This window comes from Mirounga angustirostris, unplaced genomic scaffold (assembly GCF_029215605.1).
Source record: "Mirounga angustirostris isolate CCGP_5_RB_7025 unplaced genomic scaffold, mMirAng1.0.hap1 SCAF_13, whole genome shotgun sequence".
Taxonomy (NCBI): domain Eukaryota; kingdom Metazoa; phylum Chordata; class Mammalia; order Carnivora; family Phocidae; genus Mirounga; species Mirounga angustirostris.
The window spans coordinates 83,117,505-83,122,799 of record NW_026991721.1 but is presented as its reverse complement, the minus strand read 5'-3'; positions in this window follow the sequence as shown (position 1 = coordinate 83,122,799).

Below are 5,295 nucleotides of genomic sequence, written 5' to 3'. Positions count from 1 at the left end.
TTGAATATCCCATCTTAGAGTGGTTTGTGAGTTCCCCGAAGGTGGGATCTGTGGTTTGCCCATTGCTGTCTTTAGAACACAGTCAAGGACCTGATATGCAATCCAGTAGCCTCTGAATTGATTTTGGAATTTTGAACGAGTAGATAAATAAATGAATGAAACTAGATAATGGAAACAATTTCTCGTTCTATGTCCCTTAGCCAAGCACTCTTGTAATTGCTGTTGTAACAGAAGTAGAATAGAAAGTAGATCAGGAAACCTTTTTGTAGGAAATATGTGCTGGATTTTATGTTATAAGAAGGCAGAAGTATCCCTTAAACTTCCCTATTTACAGGGACCTGTACATAGCCTCACACAATTCATCATTTCATAAAGCCCTCTGATGATGTTATCATCAGAAAGGATGATAAACCTCTCGTACGTGGTCTCCAATGGACATTGTTCCAGAGATGGATATGGCCAACTGGCCGAGAAAGATCTCTTACCCACTCATTTCTTTGTCCTTTTGTTTATTCTCTATTATTCCACATAGTGAAAGGCTTTCCCAGGGCTATTTTTTGGTTCATCCTTTTTTTTTAGAGCACCGAGAAGTGGCATCCTGAGGGGTAACTGATGGCAGAGGAAGTAAGGTAGCTAATAGGCAGGGGAAGAGGAGTCTTGTGTACAAGGGAGAGTCAGGCCACAGAAGTGACACTTGACAATTTAGTTTTGAGCTTCTCCATTATTTCCAGTAAAGCGATTTCCTTGACATTTCCTTGTGGCATTTGAAAGGGAAAAAAGTGGATTTTTTTTTTCTTTATCATATTGTTTTCCTTTTTCTCCATCTCCAGAGTGATTTACCTGGTCTTTCTCCAAAAGTCAACACTCCTCAGAGTCTAATAAACAGTGTGAGTGTTGTACAAGTATGCACATTTGTGCTCCTCAGTCTGCGTGGGAGTCTGTGTACACATATGTGAATGCACACAGGTTGTTGGGTCAACAGCTGTGGCCCCAGTAGGCTAAATACTGCCCCTCGAGCTTGTGGTAGGGTCCTAGGAATTCGACAAACTGCCGGGTGCACGTCCAAGGGCCGACTCAAGGATGCTCCGGTCCCCTCTCTCCACGTTCTGACTCTCAGCATGTGGATTACTGCACCCAATCTCTAGTCTCCAGGCTGTCCTCAGGTACCTGGCCCTATTCCTCACCCAGTGTGTGATCATGAAAAGACCAATTAATTATCACCTTAGCCCAAGCAAAACATAATTAGAGAAATCTGCTAGAAGAATAACATATGAGGCATTCCAAAGCCAAAAGCAGGTCAAATTCTGCCATGAAGAGTGTCAGGAAACTGCGTTTTCATCTTCTCTCCATACGCCAGACCATCTTTAAAGAGGTATTACTCAGGACTGCAGCAGAAGCAGCAGTAGCTGAGAAGCTGAGAAAGACCCGGGTGGATGAGGGAGACATTCTCATTTTCTCTGTCTTTAGAACGAAAATAACTATGGCTGTGCCAGAGGGGTAGTGTGAGATTTAACAAAATGGCATGTGTAAACTGTAAAGGTCTCTATGAACACAAAGTATAATTTTTATTGAACTGGTACTTGCCATACTGAAATTGTACCCAAGCCCTGATCTACAATGGCCACTCTTTCAGACAGTTCATGTTAAGGATCTCCCCCGTTAAGACTTTGCATTTTACAGTGCTGCCTGCCAGGACCCATACAGACTCTCACACTGCTTCTCTCTTGGTTCAGTCCGGGGCATTGGAGGGGTTGGCTGTCTTCAAATTCACTTCCAGAAGGTATCTTCCAGAATTTTTGACTCACAAAAACCTCATGGGAATGTTCTGACTTGCCACAGAATGTGCCCACGGAGTCCCAGAGACACATGGGCTCGTACCTGCTGGCCCTGAGAGGGGCCCTCTGTGCTTCCTCCCAGGGGTGCTGCAGGTTCGCAGCACTGATGAAATATACCCATAGAGGGCATGCTTAAATCTCTGTTGGGTCTCCATTTCTCTTTTTTTAAATGCTTACGGAATAAATGGAATTTATAATCAGAAACCATAAAATGCCAGATTTATTACTCATCTTGATGACAATATTTAATAACTCGTGTGTAGTTTATCACATCTCTCTAATGCTCTGTTGTGGAATTTTACTTAAAGAGATTCCATCCTCTATGTCAAACTATCTTTGGCACTAAAGGGGAATAATATCCTTTTGAGTAAGGGGTATGGAGGTGTCAGGAGAATGCTCAGCACCCCACAGGTGGTTTGGGAAATCTTGGGTCCCCAGGGCAGGGCTAGACTCTTCCCAAATGGTGAGGTTCTCACGACACCTGTCATGCGAGGCATGTCAGACCTTCCTCATCTACTTCAAGTGCCAAAAATTCCCTGTTTGGAGATTGATTCCTTTGAGCCTTGAAGACATCTCCTTTTCAAGTGTTCCCTGTTAAGTTTCCGGTATCCTCGGAAGGAAGACTCGTTATCAGAGAAATTGGGGATTATGGAATAGCCAGTTGAAACATCCTGTGAGAAGGACATACAGGGCAGCAGCTAGAGGTAGAGAAAGGAAAAGGGCTCAAGAGGAAGTAAACACAAGTGGGGCAAGAGCAGAGTTGACGTACTTGACCGTTTCGATTGATCCATAGACTTGTCCTTGTAAACTTCTTTCTTCTGGTTTTGGAGTCTCTTAAAACAAAGAAAGAAGGAGAGAGAGCTCTTTGCCTGAACGGAGGCCCCATCACCCTAAATACTGCAGTGTTTACCTCCCCCAAACAAGAACTCTATCTTTCTTACCAATATATAAGCCTCCCAATCAGGAAATCAGTATGATGCCAACCCAACCTTCCAATCCATGGAACTCATTCATGTATTGCCAGCTGTCTTAACAAAGCCTCTCTTTCTTTCCTGGCCGAGGATCTTTTCCAATAACACACATTTAATTCAGGTGTCTTAACTCAGTCTACTTCAATCTGGAATCATTCCTTGGCCTTCGGTCTTCCTTGTCCTTATGGGACTTCCAGTGTATCCAGACCTTCCATTCTATAGGATGGCTCTAAACCTGGGTCTATCTCACCTTTGTTTATGACCAGGTATTCTTGGCAGGAACCTCACAGAAATGACATTGCCGTCAGGAAGACATCGGGAAGCACAATATCCACAATGTCCCACTCTTGCAGATGTTAAACTTGATTCCTTAGTAAGGTAGTACCTGTCTGGGGTTTCCAGTGTGTGGAAAAAAAAACCCTTCCTGGAAACATGAAAATGTCTAAATTCAAAGTTGTCTTGATGCCATGCCCCACGCCCAAATCCTAATCTTTAACACTCCTTCACCTAAACTGAAGTAAGGTTGATGGAGTTCATTCAGCAACAGAGGGCAAAATAGAGGATTTCAGCAAGGTGGGAATGGAAAATAGTCAGCTTAGTATAGTTGCAATGCTTTGGAAGAACATGACAGGTTTCATATTCAAAATATTCTCTATATTATTTTTTCAAAAAAATATTTATTTGAAAAATGCTTATTTTATTTTTCACTTTCTGAATCACAAGAAAAGATGAATCTAGCTACTCTGGGTCTTATGGATAAACTTCCAAAAAGATCCCTTGCTCAAGCTGTAGCTCTTCTCTTGCAGTCTTAAATAGTTGTCCCAAATTCCTTTCTTCTCCCTGGATTCCATATATAGTCTTCTTTATGTTTCAATGGTCTGTGGCCTTAGAATCTCGGAAAGCTGAATGATCTATTTTACAAGGGCCGTTTTAGGATTTTTGTGTTTGTGTGCATAGTGTTTATGATTTGTTTATTTTTTGTTTTTCTTTGCTTTCTGGTTTTGCCACCTCCAAGAATTAAAATAGCAGAATAGAGCCTTAGTGGACCAGAGAGGTAGAGACAGGAGACACAGAAAAATCAACTTCCCTCTTTTACTTGTTTCCCCACCCTCCTTCACCATGCACAACACACACATACACACACACACATACACACATGCACTCACGCACGCACATAGCCATCTGGGCGAATCTCTAAATCTTTTCTAACCCAACAGACAAATTATAGAATTCTCCATAAAGACAACCAAGAGTAGCAATTCTGAGGTGACATTTCCCCCACCCTTTCTCAAACCACTGCTGAAGCCTTGAGGAGCCTCCACTCCTTTCTGGCACAAGCCTGGCAATGGAGCTCCTGTGCTCGCTCAGTTCCATGGCTAACGGACCTGGGTCTAATGCTAAATTATAGTCTAGAGAAGGAGAGGACTCAGGGGGCAGATGATCACAGGCTATAAATACCTTCAAGGAAACAATGCAAATGAGGAAAGGGAATTATTCATTTGCTCGGCAGGTGCTAGGACAAGAAGCAATAGCCTGGAGCCGAAGAACAGAACATTCAGGCTGGAGATTAGCAGAAAACCTCCTCACACAGAGTTTCCTGCCCAGGGCTCTGGACTTTGGAGTCCAGTGCCTGGTACCAGGGACAGAAGCCTGATAATAGACATTGGGAAGAATTCCTGACAGATTGAAGGGTCACAGGAGCAAACTCAGAGCTTTCTGGTTATTATCTGTATTCCTAGGATGACATCCACATAAATTCCTTTGCCTCCAGCACTTAATTTCTAACCTGGCTGTTCAGGAAACAAATTCCAATTTGGGACAGCTGAAAGATTAACTCCAAGTCTCACTCTTCCTTTTGCCCCCCAAACTGGGAGCATCTGTAGTCGAGGCATGGTGACCAGCATCCAGCCCTGCTAATCCCATATGCAAAGATGTAGGGCCAGATTTGGACTGACACTGTTGGATGCTTAAAGGATCCAGTAGGAGAAGCAGGGGGGAAGAATTCCACCAATAATTATTACTGATTATATTATTATTTGACTGCTTTTGAATGTGTGCTTTTTGAATACTCAATAATAAGTATTAGGTGGAACAGAAAAAAATAAGGACTCACCTCGTTTGAACTCCAGCTCTTCCACAGCCAAATGAATGGCACTGAAGAAGTGTTAACTTAGCCTTTTTGAGCCGGAGAAAGTAGGCTAATAATGCCTACCTCTGACAGCTGGTGTGAGATTCAGGTAAACGAATTAGCACAGGCCTGTCCCATAGCAAACAGGTAGTTTCTCGATTTCTCTCTCCCCCGCTACCACCCAAATCTCCCACCTTCAAAGAAGTATGCAGATTATTGGATTTGGGGACTGATTTATACAAACATACATGCGTGTGTGTGTATGTGTGTGTGTGTGTGTAGGTAGATACCTAGATATGGATATAGATATAAATATATATTTTGTGAACTCTCCATCCATTCTATCAATACCTACTTAGTA